This window comes from Anopheles maculipalpis, chromosome 2RL (genome assembly GCF_943734695.1).
Source record: "Anopheles maculipalpis chromosome 2RL, idAnoMacuDA_375_x, whole genome shotgun sequence".
In the NCBI taxonomy this organism is placed as follows: domain Eukaryota; kingdom Metazoa; phylum Arthropoda; class Insecta; order Diptera; family Culicidae; genus Anopheles; species Anopheles maculipalpis.
The window spans coordinates 42751445-42773694 of record NC_064871.1 but is presented as its reverse complement, the minus strand read 5'-3'; the positions used below and the strand labels follow the sequence as shown (position 1 = coordinate 42773694).

The 22250-nt window shown below is 42.5% G+C and overlaps 1 protein-coding gene and 2 non-coding genes across 4 annotated transcripts in view; 1 reads left to right on the top strand and 2 right to left on the bottom strand.

Moving 5' to 3' along the window:
- LOC126556944 (hypoxia up-regulated protein 1) overlaps positions 1 to 22250 on the top strand; it is a 284918-nt gene that overhangs the window by 170652 nt on the left and 92016 nt on the right. The gene's annotated exons all lie outside the window — the stretch shown is intronic.
- Positions 1731 to 1812, bottom strand: Trnas-aga (transfer RNA serine (anticodon AGA)). Its single transcript has one exon. It is a non-coding gene; the product is annotated as a tRNA-Ser (tRNA).
- Positions 11246 to 11317, bottom strand: Trnaa-ugc (transfer RNA alanine (anticodon UGC)). The gene has a single exon. It is a non-coding gene; the product is annotated as a tRNA-Ala (tRNA).

Genomic DNA, 22250 nt, shown 5'->3' with positions numbered 1-22250 from the left:
TACGACACAAGTATGTTTGTCAAATTCGCAACATTAATATAATATTTAGCCTTGCATATTTGATGATTAGTTTTGATAAAAAATCAATCTTTAATTTCTTTTCATCAAGATGAAGCATTATGCTTTAGAACAACCGACATTTTAGAGCACCAAGAAACATGAAACGATTAACAACGATAAGAAACACATTTGAAAATCATCATTGGTCATTGGCCACATTTTCCCATAGAAAAATGATCGACACAAAGTATCAACAGAGAAAAAAGACCGAGGAAAAGTGTACAAAAACTGTTCGGAAAACAGTCCGAGAACTCCATCCCCCCCCCCCCCCCTCCTCTCTACCGAAGGGAAAGTTTGAATGAGTTGAAGTGCACACAGCGCAAGATAACACGAGCGCTACCAAACCACCGTGAGGCTAATAGGCTTTGTGTGTGGTAAAAAATCGTTCACCAGACTGTGGTGTGCGTGTTTATGCTGGCCCGGGGGGTTCAAGTGCGAACGTCGCACGTCAAGTCACGTCTGGTGCGACTGCCAGCAAGCAAGCAGGTGGGGCGATGATGATGCCCTTCCGGAGACATCGAGATAAGGCGCGGATACTAACGAACAACACACGGTGTATATGGCTTTCTGCGCACCGCACTCTAGCAGTGTTGGTCAGTGTTTTACGCTGCAAATTAAATTCCAATAAAACACTTCCGACCCACAACCCCCCTGTGATGCGCACACCGATCGGTGGCACAAACATCGCGCATCGCGGAACGATCACTTCCGCCTCGTTTACTTCCTCCCGCTTTTTTTCTTTTTACTTAGTCAGAGACGCTGAAATGTTGATTGGAATGGTGTATCATCCCTCACCCCATAAGCACACTCCTGCGTTCACTAACTTTCGCTTATTTCATTTCCATTTTGGACGGCGAAAAACTGTACCCAGAAACACACCAAGAAAGGTTGCCATCAGGTGTGCATGTACCGCCGTGTGTGTCGGTGTGTAAGCTGCTGATCACTTGAAAATCAAACTACGAAAAGGCGCATTAGAAGGAACCACCCTGCGGGACTGGGTGGGAGAGAGATGAGGAGGGATGATAGCATTCTACAATAGAGTGTGTCTTTTGCGCCCGTGTCCTCCGGGTCGAAGAAGCAAACACACCATTTATTGCCACGAAGTCACATAATTTCGGTAGGTCACGTAATCGTTAAGCAAATGAGAAAAGAAGGAGAAAAGTCCGCGTACCGTGTGCGGGGAGAGGTTGAGTTGGGTGGTGGGGAATTTGGTAGGGAAAGAAAATGGGAGCGAATGTTTCTTGACGAAGTTCCAAATGGGGGGGGGTGGGTTGGTTGCTGCTGCGCGGCCTTTATTTTTGCCTACTTTGACTTTTATTTTCGCGTTGTGTTTGCTTTATCAAAGAGATGTAGCAGCAAAAAGGAGATCTAAAAAGTGCGAGAGAGCTCGAATTACAAAGAGAAAGAGAGAGAGAGAGAGAGAAAGAGAGAGAAAGTTCAAGGTTTTATGTTGAATTTTGTTCACTTTGTGTTTGTGTGTGTCATGCGGGTTGTTCCCGATTGAAGTGTGGGGTTGGAATTGGGAGAGGGTTTAATTGAAATGAGGTTGAATTATGAAAGGGTTGAAATAATGTTTATCTTCACACAAAAACAACAACAACAAAAAGGCACCTTCAGGTGTCCCCCCCCCCGTTCTAGAGGGTTCAAAGAAAAACACAGTTTTTTAAAATCGCAGTCGGTAGGATTCGAACCTACGCTCCCAGAGGGAATCTGATTTCTAGTCAGACGCCTTAACCGCTCGGCCACGACTGCCTGTCGAGAGATTGTTTTGCCAGATCGCTACAGGTATTGGAAGCTGTAATCGACTTGCATAATTTCCCTCGGTTATTTCACGTACTGCAATTTAAATTGGTTATGTTCGATTAGTGTATATATAAGTATTATTATTGTTCATATTTTGCAACAATGCCTCATAATTAGTGTTAGAAATTATGAATTTCCATCAAACATGATTTTCTAGCTTTTCAATTGACACGCTTGCTAGGAATAAATGTCTAATTTGTCGAGCTTAAAAGCTGGTGCTGGTTCGTATGATGATGGTTTGATGGTGGTCGGCTGCACTACACTTCCCGTGGTATTTATGTAACTATCAGCAAAAACCTACACATTTCAAACCCTCCCTGTGCGCGCCCTCCTTGCCCACCCTTCTGCAACGACCGTGTAGCATCGTTCTTGGCTCAACAAAGCATAAGCACACGGCGTACGGAACAGCTCCCGTAGTTCCAGGAAAAGAAGGTATATCTGAAGGGAAGTGTATGCGGGATATACGCACACGGGCCGGCCTTTCTCTCTCTCTCTCTCTCGCTTTGTTCGAGAAATGGAAGACATTTCAGTAAAGAAGACATGGCCTGAACTCTCGGAGTTTGGGTCGGTCGTTGGCCATAACGCCGTTCTTGATTTTCTGCAGCCAAACGGGAAGGGGCACGAGCACCCCGTACATCGATTCTCTTGCTTCGGAATCACTTCGATTCGAAACCTTTTGCTCCATTCACCAGTTGTGGCCGAGCGAGATGAACGCATCACGGGTTTACCTTTTCGTTCGCCCGCATTGCCGACTGTTTTGTAAGGCAAACAGACTGCCGTGCGGCACACGCAAGTGGTGGCACAGTCAGGGCAAATGTTATATAGGAATCCAAACCCTCGAACGCCGAGCGCGACGGTTTTATGCTACGAAGGGTTCTGCTTTGGGCTTTCGATGGGTGAGTGAGTGAGCGAAAGAGAGGATGGGAGGGAGGAAGGGAGGGTGGTGCAGTAAAATTGGAAGTGATTACGTTACGGTCACCCGAATGTGCCCACACGGCTTCCCTATTTTCCGCACCGCAGCGGGTGAACGAGTGAGCGAGATATGTATATGGGAGGGGGGGCTGGATGTAGGATGTTCTGTCTGCGAGCGACCCGAAACCATCGACTCTGGATTGTGTGTGTGTGTGTGTGTGAAGAGGGGGTTAGTTTGGGGAGCTTGTTGGCGAGCGAATTTTGGTCCATAAGTTTACACTTTAGCGCTTAGAATTGATAAATTAATGCAAGCGGCGCGCGGATATGGTTGGCCGCACAAAAGACCATTCGGCACAATATTGCGTATGTTGGGGTGCGTATGTGTGTTTATATCTGATTTGGTAAATCGGCTCCACTGATGGACCCCGTTCGATGGGAGATCGAAGTTTGAAACTACTTTTCGGGTATTATTGATGTTGGCAGATTGTTATCTTCGTTTCGATGGTGGATTTTATTGTAGTTAATTGTATATATCAGAATCATTTTGTTACAAAACATGTTTTTCAGCTGTCCATAATCAGTTTCCTTTTTTTAATTCTATCACTTGTCATTATAAAATTCCCCAACTTGTCATCATCATAAGCCTTTATTTACAGCATTCATTTTTATGTATAAAAAAAACCCTGGTTTAAAATAAAGAAACACTTAATCGACAAACCACTTATTGATTTTTAAAAACCAAACACACAAATTTGATTTAACAAAAAAAAAACGCTTCCAACAAAATTGTTCTTCGTTCAGTTCCGGTGGCTGTGTTTGGTCCTTGGTTTTTGTGTGTCTATTTTTTTGCGTGTATCTCTCACGCTTGGCGCGCTTTACTCATCCTTTTTCTCACCGATGAGAATTTCCTCACCGAAGAATGTTTAGACAAAGATACACATAGTTGAGAGCAAGCGTAGAACCGAGCGAGAAAGCTTGCCCAAAATCTGCTCACATTTACTTGGTTGGGCGGCAGCAGAGCTTTGTGCGTAAAGTAGGCGCCCGCCTTGTGTTTTATTATTATTATTTGAAGGGGGATATAATTATTTATATCAACCCCTCGTCGGTGTTGATTATTTGGCTTTTATGTTCTACCGACGCTGGGTGCGTTTTGCCCGTTCCGGCATCATCTTCCGGCTAGATTCGGCGCGTTCATTCTTTTGTTCTTTTTTTTTCTCTTCCTCCTCGCTATTATTGGTGTATTTGCTGGCGGGTCCCGATGATCCGCTGCCAATTGATTATTTAATTGGGTTTCTTTCACTCTGTTATTGGTGGACTTTCGTGCATTATTTGGATTGTGTGTCTTTTCGCTTTTGTTGAGCGAAGCGTACTCGTGACCATACATAACAACATTGTTCACATACTTTCGGTACTGCAAAGGCAATTAGTTTCGCTAGTGCTTGCAGTCTGTGTTACTCGGGTTTTTGTTTCAATTTATTGAACCAAAACCAACTTCTTAACTTAACGCACATTTTATCCCATTTAGAACCTTCAAAATATTGCTTTCTGACCTTTAAAAAAGCATAATTAAACTGTCCAAAGAGCCCGTAAAGCTCAAGGCAGCATGGCGCAGTTTTTTTTTGTATAGAATACGAAACATCGGGTATAAAAAATACAGAGAACGAAAAAGAGAGGAAGAGAAGAAGAGATAGAGACAGAGAGAAAACGTGAAACGCCTACACGGTTTAATGGTCCACTGTTTGGCAAAGTTTTATGACAATTTCGGCGTCAAAAGGCCGCCCAAATGACGACGGTACGCTGCGGTACACGACCGGAGCGGAGAACGATGTTGGAGAGCTTAGATTTGGTTGGCATGAACAAACAAACGGCAATATGAGATTGATTAATTTGAGTTTTATTTGTTAACCGACGACAACAATCTGCAGGAAAAGTTTAAGAAATTGAGGAACATGTTTTGTTTTGTATGTGTAACCATTTAAACTAAAATTATTGCTTCCTTTAGGTTCACTTAATATCAACATTCTGTTTCATATACACGTATAAGCTTTTTTTTTTGGTTTAAGCTAAATAAATATCATTCAAAGACGAAGCAACTTCATAGGTTGAAAGAGGCCAAGAAACAGACGAAAGGAGCAGCAAGAGGAAGCAAACGTGAAACGACTGCAAATCAAGTCAACTTCACCGTTTGGATGAAATATCACACGATGCTCGGATTTAACCTCATCTCAGCAGCCTGCGTTTGTATGTTTCTCACTCACTCGCATCACCGTACTCTTTTTGTCAAAGTGTGGCCGAATCTTCTCATAAACGAGCACGGGTGTTGAGGCTGAGATGTAGTGAAACGTGTTCGATACGAATATTTAGCTGCTTAGAAAGAAGGACGGTTACACAGGAAAGGAATGGAAGAAAGCGTGTGGATGGTGTGTCGGGGAAACGAGTGGAAAAGCGAACATTTTCCACTGCTCCGTTTGCAAAGGAAGCTTAAAGTGTGTGAACAACATAGTAGACACTGCTTGGAAGGGGGTTTCTCTCGCTCACTCTCACACACGCCCAGCCTGCCTTGACTCACGAACAAAGGACTCGACGACCGGCAAGGATATTATGCGGGACTCTACTCCGCCGGGTGAGTATGTGTGCAGATTCACCCGCCGTCGTGCACACACACACACACAATTCGCCGCGAAAATGCAATTCTGGACGCGCGTCCGGGCGCCCGTGCTCACATTATGGGATGCCGGATGCAAATTTATGGTGAGACGGAAACGAGCATGATTGTCAGCACACGGACACAGCCGGGTAGCACACATTACAGGGGTAGCACGATACAACGCGCAACTACTATAAAACCACTTATTTTGCTGCCGCGCTTTCGTTGTGCCAGCAACGCGCGCGCGTTCGTTTCGTCTCACGTATTTTCACACGCGCACGTGTAAAAGGCTGGAACCCCTGTGGGACGGTAAAAATGATGCCCGACGTATTCAGTGCGCCGGATTTAATTGACATCGGTGGATTTCTGGTAGATTATGTTATGTCAAGGTGCAAATGTTGTGCATAAATTGGTGATTTGTTGGGGCAGGGGAAGGAAACTCGCTGTTCTGGCGTTGTTTGTTTTGGAATCGATTGATGGGAAATGAGGATTTCTTTAGAAAAGCAACTTCATTATTTATTTTCATTCGTTTTTCAGTTTTCCGAATTGCTTCTGGTATCTTTAAAATCAATAAATATATAACTTTAACTACTGCTATAGTTTTTGTATTGCAAAAACAGTAAACTTAACTGATTGGAATGCCTCAAAACGATAGGAAAATACAACTATAAATTCTCAATAGGAAATGGGTTCGTAAGAAATATAATTTGAACATATTGAAACATGTACTCAACAGAGTATGCCCTGGATAAGGCAAAGAATAAGGAGGAAATGCCTTATCATTATGTGAATATTACTTAATACGGCATTGTACCGTCATAATTAATTATAAACAAATAAAATAAATAATGAAACAAATTATTTGTTTTTCAGACAAATTTTTCATGATGCTTCTATGAGGAACTCATATGTATAACTTCGGATAAAATTAGTGATGAGAAAGTACCATTTATTTTCAGTATAAAGTACAAGTTTATTTTCAGTAAGGAACGTTACGAACCCAGTGGGTTCTTTGAACCTACTTCAATAAAAAATTGAAAGATATCTCCCCAGCACAACAATATCGTGGATCAAAGTCCTCCTCTTCCGCAGAAGAGGACCACAAGTTCCACAATTATTTCACCTGATTTTACAAAACCACAATTAGAACAAGCGTTAACATTGCTTTGCTGCTTTTAGCGTTGCTCTGTTTGTAATTTTGCTTCAATCGGAGCTTTATACGGGAAAAAAAAGGAATTTAATTTTAGCAAGATTTAGCATACTGTTGGACAGATGTAGATGTAAAAAAACCTACTTTGTGGTTTTATTTGAACCTAGCTCCGACTGTTCCATTAAAGGAACGAAATGAACCTAACAAGTTTGGAACCCGTAGTGAGGCTTGACTCGGCTTGAGTCCTTAAGCCAAGAAGAAGAAGGTTGGGAACAAAATTCTCATCCATAAATTAAATGTAAGCAATTTTTTTACGAGCAGGTCATTCCTTATAAATAAATAATAAAAGTAATAGATTTTATGTGTCACAATACGTCATTGTACCGTCATAATTAATTGTAAATAAGTAAGTAAAGCTTTGATATAAAATCCAACTTCAGCCTTTAAAAAAACTTAAGAACACAATGGGATTCTAAATTATGAAGGTGTTTACTATTATAATTTCTTTTAACCAGCGGATTGCATGCAACAAACATGTTTTTTGAAGGGTAGCCACTATCAGCCGATCCATGTTGCTGCTAAGCGCCAACCGCGCGTCAACCATTTTATTTCGTTGTTCCTCGACACTCGAATCGTGGAAGTATGACTGCGCATGCATCGATACATACCCAGAAAGACAGGATCAAGCGTTCCAATCAGATGACACAGAGCACCTTGGATGCGGTATGCATACGCCCCTCGTCCATCTGATACAGTGCGGTCCTGACCTACACGGTCATCCGGTCGCAATGATGCTTCCTTCGATGTAAATTGTAAAATTGAAGTAAAAGACTTGTAATATTGATGTGTGATTTCCCAGAAACATAGCAGATATCAAGAATACGAAAAAACTGCGCATCCAAGTAGGGGTCAAGTCTACTCTTGTCTACGGCGTCGTGCTTTCCCATACAATTTGTATGGAGAAAAAACATCCAAGTAGGGGTTAAGGGGACCGAGTTGATAACCATGTTAACCGAGTATGCCCGGGATAAGGCAAAGAATAAGGAGGAAATGCCTTATCAATATGATTATAAAATTTATTCAACAGAAGCGGTGTTGACAACACGACACAGGACCGTCATATTTAATTATAAATAAATAAAATAAATAGGGGTAAAGTCTACTCTACTTTACAGCAACACCTCTTTTCATATAGTTGGTTTGGAGAAATTTTGTACATCCAAGTATGAGCAAAAACTACGCTTTTCCCACTGCAAAATTTGAATAGCAATGATCCTATAGTCCAGAATTTTCGATTTTTTTCATTAAAAATTTATAATTCACGTAAAACAAATCTTAAAACTTGTCAACGCATGATAAAAATAATTAAATTTAAATTAGAACTTTAAAGTATCATCCTGGAGGATCATTCGGCTTGAGTTTTAGATTGCAAGCATACATGTGATTGAGTATCAAAAAGTCAAAGAGTTTTCCCAATGCTCACTGTTTGCTGATCCTTGGTGATGCGGACAAACCACGGCCGGCGGCGGATTACGACCGATTGGTTTCGGCTGAAATTTCCGATTCTGTAAACAAAGAGCTTCACGATTCAACAGTGATTACCTGTAAGTTCTTTATATTTTAATCATTTTATTTTGCCACCGTATTGTCAATAATCTTAAATTACTCGCCGGTCGAATTTGAATATGTTTTTATGCATCCAGAAAACAACAACATGAAACAGATTGGAAAACAACTAAACCAACAATGATTCATACCAAATGAAGATATCCTTCATGCAACCGCAAGGGGAGGACGAGAACGAAGACGGTGCGTGGGTACATGTAGATTAATGGATGAGAGTGAGACAGGACCTTCAATGGCATTAAGGAGAAGGGAGGCTTGACCATTTGGGCGAAAAGATTCTAAGGGCTTCAGACCCAGCAAGTGACAGCGCACAGGATACGATGGTAACGCTAGGCTAGGAGTGCCAAATACATTGCGCATGGCAAAGCGAGTGAAAGTCGTCTGAATCCGCTCCACTATTGCTATAGCTTCCACGCTGGAGGAGAATCAAATGATCGAGGCATATTCCAACGATGAGCAGTCTACACGGAAACGAACAGAGACTTCAAGCACCTGAAGTCCGACGATCATTCCCCTTATAGGAAAATTCGGCTCTGGTAGAGATGAGGGAATAGCAATAGGACTATGCGATGAAGACAGCTTAAGATTGAATAGCGCCGTGTGAACAATCGGTTTGCTCAGAGGGACTGTCATTGCATCCCTCTGCATCCCATTGCAAGGTAGTCAAGGTAGTCAAGGTTATCACCACGAACCGGGACCCTTTTTTTTTAAAACCTCCTAGGCAGATACTAACGGGCCTTCACAACGTATTGACACGTTCCAGACCATCTACTGATATGTGCTAGAATTAGTAAAAGTATGATTATTGGCAATGATAATAGGAGCAATAGTCAAAATTGCTCATCGGGAAGCTTTGCATATTTTCAACTCTTTTTCTATAACTGGACAATCTGTAAAATTCACAAAATGAAGAATTTGTACATCGTGCGCTGGTGAGATTTTTCCAATTCGCCAGGACAAAGAAACGATTTGAAAACGCTTACCAACCGATAAGAAATGTAAGCACCTATTACACCTATACAAACAGGTAAAGGTAATTTCACGGTCATTTGTAGAAGAAAATGTATTGTAATCAAAGAGAATGTTGAACATTGCTATCTTAAGTTATTTGCGATACAAAAAAGCTGCAAATGAAATAGAAACGTTTAAGGTTTAAGTGTATCTCAGAGTTTCCATGCATCCCGGAATTTGCGGGCACAAAGGTAGGTTCTACCGGGCCTTGACTAGTAATTAATATACACTTTTTGTTGTTATGCTTGTTTATCTCGGATTTTTCGGAAAAATGCATCTCAAGTTTAGAAAAGATTAGTTCTAGAGAAAAAAAAATCAGTATAATTGAGTGAAACAAATATGAATTCTTTCAGGCATTGTGAAGCACCAATTTAGAAGCATTACAGTTTAGTTCACAGAATGTCAGTTCCATCTTTTTGCTTTTTTATTTTACAGTTTTGCTAGCACAAACTTTTACTACTTGCAATCAAACGTTCCTCCTAATTGGTATTTCAACCACACCAAATTTTCGTGATCTTTTGGACGTTTAATATATGAACCAAATGTTTATTTTACTTACAGAAAATGTAAATTATTGCTATACATTTTATATACATATTTGAAAATTAAACAGAAAAAGATACGTTATTAAAGAAGCAGAAAATAAATAATAAACACAATTAAAATCCCTCCAACAAAATTCGGAACGTACGACATATGTTGCTCCACGTGCCCCTGAGGGTTGATTTCAGTTTCTTGCTATTTGCTTCAAGAAAAAAAAATGGTTTCATCCCAGCACAACTGTTGTGCTTTCTTGTGCTGGAGAGGTTTTGTTTGATTTCCGCTCACTTGGTGAAGGTGTCATTTTTTCCCGTACTTCCCCAAAAAATAAAACCTCGAGATCGTCAGGCAATAGGAATCGAAGACAGCAGCACACAAGGTGGGAAGGTGGCAACGTGTGTCCGCGTGGACCTGCTGTTCAAACTTTCGGGCCCGTGGTGGTCTCGTATTATTCTCGTCTTGTTTGCCTCCGTTCCGCTCATTCCTTCCCTCCTGTATCCTGTTGCATGTAGGCGTACCTCCAGCAGTAGTTGTCACCTCCATATGGCTTTAAGTTTTTTTTATCGGAGGGTTTCCGCATAGGGTCTTAAAAATTGTTCAACTACGTTCCTAAACTTGCAAGGAAAGGTATTACTGTTTTGATTAGCTTTCTCGCTTTGCTCGGTGGGGAATAGCTGATTCACGTAATTAATCATTAGCACGCCACTTCCAGTCAGTTGGCCACAATTTTTCCACCAAGGACTTAGGAGGGAAAGAATACTAAGAAAAAAAGAACGGTGTAATCTAATGGTAAATATAACTTCAAACCGCGTTTTTTTTTTTTTTTTGCAAATAGCAAGTTCGTTTCGCACCCAAGCAACATTACTCTTGCTTCGGCGAAAGTTCATTCAACCGTTTCGGGTTGCGCACAAGGAAACAGAACTTACAGGTTACAGACAAAACAACAACGGCACAAAAAAAGGCCAACGGTCGACTGCCTCTGTCCCCCCTCCACCCAATGTGCAGAAACCCTAAAACGGCAAGGGTTGATACTTTCCATCGACTGTGACTTAATTGCGTTTATAACTTCTTCGCGAATCCCAACCGGTTGGTCAAGCTCGGACGACGACGTCGCAAGAAGCTTTTGATTCTCGGCCTCTCTTCTCGGTCAAGATCGGGCGATCATTAATCAAAAACTGTGCACAGAGACGCGAAGGAACAGGATCGTAACACCTCCACACTCACTCGCTGACACTGCTGTAGGGACGCACGCGAGAAAAGATTAATCCCCCGCAGTTTAGAGAACTCGACAACAGCAGCGCGATTGCAAGAGTCTCCTCTCCATGCGCAAAAGGGTAATAAACCGGATCTGCTGTGCAAGTGAGTCGAGTGTCCTCACAGGTGCGCACGCAACACCACAACCGCCGACTCCTGGTGACGCAATTGTTCCGTTCTGTGATTGTTGGAGAAATAGGGTGCAGTAGCAAAAAGAGAAGCACAGAGTGTGTTCCGATTGCTGGAGATACCGGGGATCGAACCCGGGGCCTTTCACATGCAAAGCGAACGCTCTACCACTGAGCTATATCCCCGTTGATGAGAGGAGGAGCACTAATTGTGTACGGGTGAGCTTTGTTTTTGTGGAGTACGCGTATATACCACTCCTCACTCGCGTAATACGCTTACACTCCCTATCAGGATTGGGTTTTTGTTATTATTTTTCAAATAAACTTCAACTGACGGTGACGGTGGCAATTCAAGTGCGTCAAACAAGGTGAGTTTGTGTATGCGCGTCTCCAGTAAACGATTGTGATTGCAGGAAAGAGAGAGAGAGAGCGCTTGCTCGGGAGAGGCGGGAGAAAACGAAGGGTAAAGTCGCGGTCGTCGCCAACTAGACTGACCCTCGCAGATGTTGTTGATCTTTTAACACATTTTTTTCTTCTTCCGTCTTGTGTGGCTGCCGTTGTTGTTGCAGTGTTATTGGTGTGCATTTCTGGTTTGGTTGTGTGCATGGGTTGCAAAATGGTGCATTCGCATCATGTGCGTATGTTCCGGTGGGGAGAATCAGAAGGTTAAAAAGAATCTGCAGAAACGAAATGGAAAAAAAAACTCAACCGGAATAAATTCAGATTCTCAGGTTTATTCCCGGATTTATGAACTGCGCTAATAAAACAACCATCAATTCCTTAAATGCTCTCTGGCTGTTCTAAGGGGGTCACAAAGATTGGGAGGTTGTGTTTGAAGATTTTCATGACCTATCCTACATGTGTGCTGTGCTATAAATGAAAAAGTTGAACAAAAACACATATCCTAAAACTTCCATCCAAGTACGCCCCGGTGCACTCAGAGCGAAAGAGAGAGGCAGCGAGACCGAGAGGACGTTTTGTTACGCCGGAAATTCCTTCGACCCGCACGACCGAATCATTGATCCATGTGCTTAGATGCGCCCTTCAACTCACCCCCTTGTGCCCTTGTTGTGCCATAAAGTTTACCCTCTTCAACTGAGAAGTGTGCGCCTATTCCGATGAGGCGATCATCATTTAGCGCTCTCTCTCTCTCCCTTTTCGGAAAAAGAAGCATTTTTTGGCTTTCATATCTTCGTTCCACCCCAAGTTACGCTGCTGGTGAGATGTTCGATTTAGTTTTATTTTATTATTTTTCATCGCTCCTTTACCAGATCCACCATCACATAAAGTTTCCCGGAGAGTTATTATTCCATCCTCGCATCATCATCGTTCCCCTGTACTCGGTGCCGCAGTGAATGCCGCACGCGGCAAGTGAGCTAGAGCGTAAGGAGATGCGCGAGTTTTTAACTCTCATCGAATCACGCTCACGCTGCTGTTTTTCGCTCTTGTTTTTGTATCCTCCACGCGGTCGTCTTGTGTTCCACGATGTTCGATGTCGATTATCCACCGAAAAAAACATGAGCTTATCTCCGATGATGTGCTGCGCTTTTGTGTGGTACTGAAAGGTGAATGCTGCCCTGCTGTTGCTTCTCGGAAGGGATGTGAGCCCGAAGTGAGGAAGGGCCACAGTGTCTCTCACTTCGCCGTACCGAACAGCAGCAACAGTGGGAAGAAGCAACAGCAGCAGTAACCAGCTCTAAGTAGGCGACGACCGAGGGCAAACAAATAAAAAACCATCAACGGCACACGGAAAGGTGCTGCTGGATGTGCTGATGCGAGTGTGTATGTGTGAAAAGGATGGCTTGTAGTGGTGGTGGCTTACGTGTGGCGTTGGTGAAGAAGATAAGCATGACAGCATAATTTAAATCACTTCACTCTAACTTCACGCTATTGCGGTTTGGTCCTTCGGGAAGGCATAGCCACATACAGATACTTATGAAGTAAAAATATAATTTGATACATTAAAGCATTTGGAATCTTGTAAAACACATTTTAAATACCGAATTAGTACGGCAACGGTCCAAAGGTCCTAACAGAATGTGCCAAAAACTAATTATTTTTGGTGTGCAAATCACGACAAAATGAGATGATACGAGGATGAATGGTCCACTATAGTGGATAACATGGTTTTAGCTGTTCTTCTCTTACCTGTTTCATCGTTTGAACCAAGCGAAACAGTAACGAATCAAGACAAAACAAACCTAAGAAGCTCAAAGCTCAAAGATGAGATCGTTGCATCTCTTCACTCTTTGCAAGATAATAATAAAGTACACCGATGAAGGAAGAAACCCTATGTGGAAGTGATGGAATACGTAAAGAGCATGACATGCAGGTGATAGATAACAGCCGAATGTTGTTGGGAAAGGACACAAACATAAAACAAGCTTAAAGAAAAAGGCATCGAGGGATTGAGATGACGAAAACCCCTCTGCTTCTTGCTTCTTCTGCGAGACTCTGTCGGTAGGATTACGATCCCCCATTACGATGATCGGTAATCATGTCTTCCAGTCTTCTACGCGTGAGAATAGTGTGCGTGAAGAAACAGATTCTATTAGGGTTTGTCGCATCGGCCCGTTCGATGAGCTTGCACATGCTTGGTAAATAAAATCAGTAAACTTATTAGTTTTTCGATGCAACAATGTACTGTCTGGTGACAGAAAAATGGCCACTGTCTGTGATCGTTTAGCGATAAGCAACGAGTGTGTGTCTGTGTATGCGTGCGGTCGTGCGAGAGATGCGAAAACTAGACTCCCTCAACACAGCTGATAAGGAAGAAGCTTCCTATCGCTTGGAACCTTTTTTATTAATTGTTTTTTTTTCCATGAGCGATAATCAGTTTTCGCTGTGGTAAATAAAATAGTAAGCATATAATATTTCAAAAAGTCTGTAGTGTCATTTGAACCCTTGAAACTGAAAATGAGTTTTTCTACGAAAGTGATATCGTGGATTCATCTCTCAATCAACTAACAAAGTGCTGCAATTTGTATTCATTATAAGCTTTAAGACAGCAACACACGGAAGTAATCGCTCTGTTTTTTGGGCGTTTTGTGCCATTTTGGAGCAATGTTGGAGTTGGCAAACAATGAACAAACAATTTTTTCCCCCTTCTCATCTTAAGTATTTAAAAAAGTGCTTTTAATTTTTTATTTTACTATCTCTCTGTCAATGTTTCCCCAAAGTCCTAATATACCGCGGCGTGTGTTGACCCTGTTCCTGAGTGTCAAATAACGTCCACAATGTGTTGTGGCATTTTTGCCTTACCGAGTTTCGATTCGGTTCGTTGATCTGTTTCGCGCACCTATCTTCACGTCTGCCCTCAACCAGGTTTGCCTGGGAACAGGTGGTGCCGTGCACAGCCAGACAGAGGGCAATGGGGGCTTTTTTTTCCTACTTATTTACTTGCTGCTGCTGTTTCTGCGCTCTCTTCATTTGAAACAAAAAGGTTACTGGCCCTTTTTCGATTATTTTATCTGCTGCCTGTGCGTGTGTTTTGTAGTGTTTATTATATTTATCATTTTTTTGTTTATTGTACCTTTTTTTGTTTTTTTTTTTCGTAAGTCATTTTGGGTTTCTACTCAATTGGGGTTACTATTTATTTTCCACGTAATGAGAAATTTGCATCCTTTGCTCGTTTGTTGCTCAGTCTAGCGCTTGAAAAAGCTTTGTAAGGAAACGAATGAGAAATGTTTGACGAAAATACCGTTGGTAACGAAAAAAATCAAATTAATCTACTACTGTGTCCGAAAAATAAGATGACATTGGATGTCAAATTTCGCGCGCCAAAAAAAGTCCCGCCCCTTGTTTTTATTTTTCGTTTGTCAATGTATGTATGTTTTTGACAGTTCGGCCACGTTTCAAGTCACAACATCAACCCGGCTAGTGAGTGACAATTTGTTTTTGGAGTGCTCCGCCAAGTGTTTTTGTCCATATTGATCATGTCCAAGTTTGAGGAGCAGCGCGCATGTATCAGAATTTGTTTGCGCAATGAAATAAACGCAGCGGAAACATTGCGGATGTTACAAAAAGCCTTCGGGGAAGAATCTATGTCGAAGAAAAATGTTGTACGAATGGTACACTAATATTGGGAATGGAAGTGATATTGAGAATGTCGAAGACGAGGACCGTCCGGGGAGATCATCCACCTCGACCGACGACGCCCACGTCGTCCAAATCAAGGATTTTGGTGGTCAACAATCGTCGGTTGATGAAACGAGACCTTTCGAAAAGTGTTGGGATACCCAAAGCCTCGGTCAACACCATCCTGAAGTCTCGCCTGGTGCCGAAATCGCGTCGAAGTCTGTAAAACGATGCTAGCAGACTACGCTGGAAAGCTGAAATCGATTATAACTGGCAGCAACGGACAAGTCCGGCGAGTACCGTTCCCGAGGCCCAAGAAGTAGCCGGTCTAAAATCAAGGTGATGCTGACGGTATTCTTTGACTATCGTGGCGTGGTTCACAAGGAACTTCTTTCGAAGGGACAAACGGTGATCAAAGACTACTATCTAAGCGTAATGCGGCCGTTGTGGACCTCCATCCGACGAAAGTGGCCGGATTTGTGGAAAAACAACAGCTGGTTTTTGCATCACGATAGTGCACCCTCCCATACGGTCATCATTTTGAGGGAGTTTTTCGCAACAACTGGCAAAACAATTGTTCCGATTCACCAGATTTGTCACCAGTCGACTTCTGGCTGTTCAACAATCTAAAATGGCCGCTTCAGGGGCACCGTTTTGACACTGTCGAGGAGATAGAAGCCGCAGCGACGGCGGAACTAAAGGACATCCCAGCATCCGCGTTTTCCACATGCTTCGAGGAGTTGAAGAAGAGGTGGAAGAGGTGCATTGCATCCGAAGGGGATTAACAGGTTGGCTGATAAGTCCCCGGTCTAACAAAGAAAAACACATTTTTTTGTCAAACTTCGTTTTTATTATTCAACGTAGTTCCCTTCAAGAGCGATACAACGATTATAACGACCTTCCAATTTTTTGATACCATTTTGGTAGTACTCCTTCGGTTTTGTCTCAAAATAGGCCTCAGTTTCGGCGACCACCTCTTCATTGCAGCCAAATTTTTTCCCTGCGAGCATCCTTTTGAGGTCTGAGAACAAGAAAAAGTCGCTGGGGGCCAGATCTGGAGAATACGGTGGGTGGGGAAGCAATTCGAAGCCAACCAAAAAAATTAATGAATTTTTGCCATCGTTCTCAATGACTTGTGGCACGGTGCGTTGTCTTGGTGGAACAACACTTTTTTCTTCTTCGTTCTTTTTTCGTTCGTCAAGCAACCAAAAGTTGCTTGACAAAAGACGCTCTGTCTCACAAACTAATTGACATACAGACGTCAAATTTTGACACGAATCATTTGAAGGTTGGTGCTATATAAAAATAATATGCATTTAATACTAGTGGCGCATTCTATGTGTCAGACCGGGGACTTATCAGCCAACCTGTTAAATGGAGGTCAACTTGTAGCAATCTTCCTACAAATAGTGAATTGTATTCAACAAGTTTTTCACGTATAGAGTAAAATCAAAGACACAAAAACCTTCCAATGCCCCTTTTTTCCAATTTTGTCAAGCGTTTTGTGTGTTGTTTTATCAATTAAAATTTCTCTCAAATTAAAACATTTTCATATCCCAGTGCAGCAATACTCTGTTTCTCGTTACACACCTTTTTTCCTGCAATCCTTGAAAGTCTTCATCACTCGCTTAAGCATTACGCCCCTGTAACCTGGAGGAGCCTGTTTCCAGCTGTTGCCACCAGCACGGCTTCTCACATTTTTTCTCTTTCTCTCGATCTCTCTCTCCATCCTGAATGCATGTAAAAATTGCAATCAAACCAAATGGGAAACAACAACGAGAGAAGGAAAAAAAAACTGTTCGAAACGAGTGCGCAGCATGGTAGCAATGGGAACAACCTTTCCTTTTAGTCAAACTACACTAAACAGGGACAGGGACAGTGCACACGGACCCGGGAACCTCCGTAAAGAAATGTAACCGTTTTCTCCGTCATCGTCGTCGTCAGCTGGGACGAAGGACGAGCCAACAGAAACAGATGTGGCAGTGGCAAGACCGACATTATGGCAAAACACATTGTCGAGTCTCTTGTGTTTGTGTGTAGTTTTTGTTTCATTATTCATTTCATAACGATATTCGACCGTTGTCTGGAGCGTCGGGGATGTTTGTGTTGCTGCTGCCCTTACAGCACTCAACACAAACACTTTACATCGATCGTTACCACCGTGTGTGGCTGCTGCGTGCGAAGGGAGCGAATGATTAACTCCTCCGGCTTCCTGGGGGTTTGCGTCAGCCGTGGTGAACGTTTAACGTCGTATGCCGGCGCCAGGTGTGTGTGTGTGTGTGTGTGTGTGTATGTGTTTTGCCACTACCATAAGGGAAAAGCATCCAAAGGACGCTATCATGGGAAAAGCAGCAGCACCGATGTCGATGTGTTTTCAATTTTCTTTGACGATTGATGATGGACAGTTGAGTAGTTGCTGCCTGAACACGCCCCGGAGTAATGCCTTTAAAAATGTATCAATTTTCATGCTTGTGCTATTCTTACTGAAAAGTGTTTTGCTACTTACCTGAAGTTCTCCTGCTGCCTTTAGCTTTTAATCAAAAATTAAATCAGGTCATGGCCTCGAGATGGAATATTTGCATTTGCGACAGCTGCACGAGAGCTTCTCGACAGCGGTTTGCTGATAGTTGGACCTTGGTCTTTTAAGATTAAGAACTCTTCTTACCTTGAAGAAGATCCATTGCAGTCGATAAGGACAGGGCGAGGCTGGTTTTGTTGCTGCCTCCTGAAAGTGACGCCGATATCTGGTCCACTTCCCTGCAGGTTTGAAGTGACCTCAATTATAACGCTTCTGCTGCTCATCAGCATCACACACACACACATCAAACGTTGGCCCTGTGTGGATCTTCCCTTGTGTTTTTTGGGACGCATAAATGCGGTGGGGGGATTTCCATTTTCCACCATTCGAGGTTGAGTCGCACAAAACGGTACGAGAGGCGAAGGTGTGGGCACTTTTTGGCGTTTGGCCCTGGCACACTAACAAGCCGGAGGGGAGGGGAGGAGTAATGTCTGCTTATTTGCACCCTCGCACTCACTCACGCTCGCGCTCCGTTCTGGCCACGTGCAACCATCGACCCACACCGAAAAGACCGTGGCATTCGTTGGTGGTGTGTTGCTCCAACAACACCACCGATTGACCGTCAAGGACAACTTTTGGCCCGATGAACGGTGACGGCGTCGCAATATAGGTTGACCTTTTTTTCTCTCTCTCTCTCTCCTCCTTTGCTTCGCCGCTGTCGCTTCGCAAAGATGAAGCACGGGAATGGGGAAGCTAGATCGAGTGCGGGGGGGGGGGGGGGGGTTGGCGTTCAGTTCAATGCAGTTCATTTCGTGCAGCCTTCACCGCGTACACTTACTCCGTCAACGAGTCGTGGCCATCGCAAGCCTCTGTGATCTGTGATGAGGTGACCAAGAGCGAGAATGAGATATAGAGAGAGAGAGCGAGTGAGCGTGAGATAAGGGCGGCAGCGTGTAATGGTAACGACGAAAACACAAAAATCTAGTGACGGTGTGAGACGACGCAGCGAAACCGGAACTACCGCGCGATGAGGAATTGGGAGATGATGGCCACGAAGGAACGACATCGACCGGCCTAGACCTGGAAAATAAAAAAACAGACTATCGCCGATCGTGGCCACGCATAAAACACGCACACACAAACGACCACATCGCTTCAGGCTGCTCACCTGTCGGGCCTATCGGTTGCCGTCTTCTCACCCGTGAATCTCTCACACACGGAAAACGGAAACGAACGACTCACCCTTTTTGCAGCTTTCGTACAAGGGAAGAATAAGCGGAGCCCTTCAAAATATACCCTTTTTCGGGCTTATCTCGGGCTCGAGCAAAAGACGGTTTACACATTATTTTTATGTCCCCGTGCAACCGGCTATTTGTGTAGGTACGTGAGATAGTTGTGCTTTTGAGCTTGTATAACAATGTTTTTCGCTGATTTACTGGCCAATTGCCACGAATTGGCGATGTGAAAAAAAAGCATTTGAAGGTGTACTTATTATGCAGTTAAAAATAAGATAATTTTATGATTGTAACTCTTTATATTTCACTATGACGGCTCTCCCCCGGATTGTAATTATAATCGTAAATTTGAAGTTAAAATTATATGATTTTTAAAAGGAAGATTTCGTTGCCTTTTTGTCATAAAAATCTCTTAATTTGTTGTCGTTAAGCAGCTTCTTAAAACTCGTATGTAGAAATATAGAAACCAAATTAATCATTTGTTTGTAAAATTATTCTTTAGCTGCACATCATTATGCGCAATGTAAAGTTTTACTTCATTTTTGTACTTTTCTTCTTGGCTTACGACCTTCTAATGTGGTCACGCCAGCCATCGAATTTTGTTTTGCAGTATAGGACAAAACAAGTGCAACCAATCAATCCCAAGCATGAAACCCTACATTGAAGGTTCATTATAAATCAATAGTGAGAAAAATGTTATTTAAGTTGATTCAAACAGCACTTTTCGTGTTTATCATAACAAAAGCTTCATTGTATATACATAACAATTTATGCAAAAATAAATAAATATAAAAAATCAACGTTTTCCTCCTGCACAAAACAAGTTTTTCTTTCGCGTGTTGTTTGCTAAAATTAAATTGGCTTTCAATATTTCGTTGCAAATCCTTTGTTTTCAATTAAAGCCTTGCAGCTACGAGGCATAGACTCGATCAGGTGATCAATGAAATTTTGTGGAATTGCTGCCCACGCCTTTTTAATTCGTGGAAACAACTGATCCTTGAGTCGAACACCTTCCCGATCAATTCGCTGATTCACGATCTCCCATAGGTTCTCTAAAGAGTTCAGATCAGGAGAATGGGACGGCCAGTTCATTACCATGATTTCATTATCCTAAAGCACTGTTTGACCACTTTGGTGGTCTGGTTGGGATCGTTGTCTTGTTGGAATATCCATTTTAATGGCATATTGCATTCAAAATACGTCCAAACGGTCCATTATTTCATCGATTTGATGAATTGGACCAAGACCGTTCGCAGAAAAACATCCCCAGACCATTACATTGCCTTTGCCAAGCTTCACCGTCTTCTGACAGTAACGTGATTCTAAGTGTGTTCCAGTTAGTCGACGTACACGGGAAATTTCGTCGCTTCCCAAAGATGTTGAACTTCGACTCATCACTGAACAGAACCGTCCGCCATTTCTGCACATCCCAGCCAATATGAGATTGAGCATTTGCACCATTCGTACCTTGAACGAAGATTTAAAAGGATCCTTTTTCATGTTTCGTACGATTATAGTGTCCTCTCTTGGCGTGATGGACCGTGGTCTTCCACCTCTATTGTCCACATAAATCTTTCCAGCTTCACGAAATTTCGTGCGTGCATTTACAACGTGTATTTACCTTGCAATGCTACAATATTACAAAAAGAACACTTTTTTCAGCAAATGAATGTTTTTTCAACGTAAAACAAAGTTCTTAAACGATGTTGGTAAAGATAGTAGTTCTAAGAAACGAAAAGTTGCAGTTGCTTTGACCAGCACAAAATGGTTCTTATGCACAAAACACTCGCTGTGATCTGTCAATTTGACAGCTGATAGCTGCAATAAACATGTGGCAAACATCGAGCCTTCTGAACCGTCAACTGCAGTAAGTGTCCCGTTTTCTATTTCAAAGAATTGAGTTGCACTTGTTTTGTAAAATACTGTACATTTTCGTATTGCATTGTATTTATTATTATTTTTGTATTACATCATCTAAAAAAACCTATCAACAAACGGAGTTAACATGTTTTAACACTCTTTTCGGTAGGAATAGTCACGTTTACGGGAATAAATGTCCCGTATTTTTGAAACACATTCCCTGTAGGCACTCGTTTGCGTTGAATACGTTAAGGTGGGTTCGCTTTTCTAAGAATAATAAAAGAATGTGGTTTAGGTCATACACAGTTCAAACAGAGATAAAATAATATTTTTGCTTCGTTACAACTATTAGATAAGTTTCCATTATACATCCACTATTAAAACAAACATATAGTTTTACTTATTGCTGTACTCGCTTAGGTTTATAGACAAAGTTTTCGGATTCATAATAAAACCTTAAAATTTAATTAAGACGCTGTATTTTCAATCGATTTGTTTGCTTCCCTTTACAATGCCACCAAACTTATCATTTAAACATTTTTAACACACGGATAATAATGGTCCTCATCGCTCCCCATACGTTCTAGCACCACACACACACACACTATTCACACACTAAGTGGTCACAGCTATTCGATTGGTACGATTGAGAATTGTGGGTATTACTGCAGGATTTCCTGGCGCAAGATAGTGACCGACCGCATACGGCAGCAACATACCGTGCTGTGTGTTTTGTTATCGTGAAACGATTTTCGCGGTTGCACGCGGGCGCTTGACCGATAGCAACGATAGTGTACGAGTGTGCCAAGGGATGAGATAAGCGGACCGAAAATTGTGTGAATGACACTTGGCTGACACTTGGCTTTCCGCTGCTCCATAGCCTTTTGTTTTGTCCTCCGTTTTTTTTAATAACCCTTTAAGTTGCCTTCGTACCTGCCCCGTACGACGGCGGAAGTGCGGTGAAAAGATGTTGTGTGAGAGTAAGGGTTGGTTTGGTTGGGGTGGCGGTCTCCCCAACACGAATTCTCACAATCATATGTTTTTGCGCGCTCGCGAGTGTGTTTGGGGTGGCGCGCGAGTCTCTCTCCCACTCCCTCTCCCTCTCTCTTTCATATTTAATCGTGCACACAGACACACTCGTGCCTGTGCGAGACGAGACGAGTTTATTGGTCAGGGTGAAGGTCGTACAAATCAAAAACGGACAGCAGCAGTAGCATGCGATCGTGTCTCACGCTCACCATCGCTTACTCACCACCGCTCACTCACTCAATGCTCGTTTGCTTATTCTTTTGGGCAAAATTGCTTTATTCGCCACAAAATAATGGGAATGCATTTTATTAAAATGAAAAACTGGCTGCACAAAAATTAGAAATACACGCGCTGCAAAAGAAACCGAACCAGGTCACATCGAGGTGCGAGTATTTTCCCG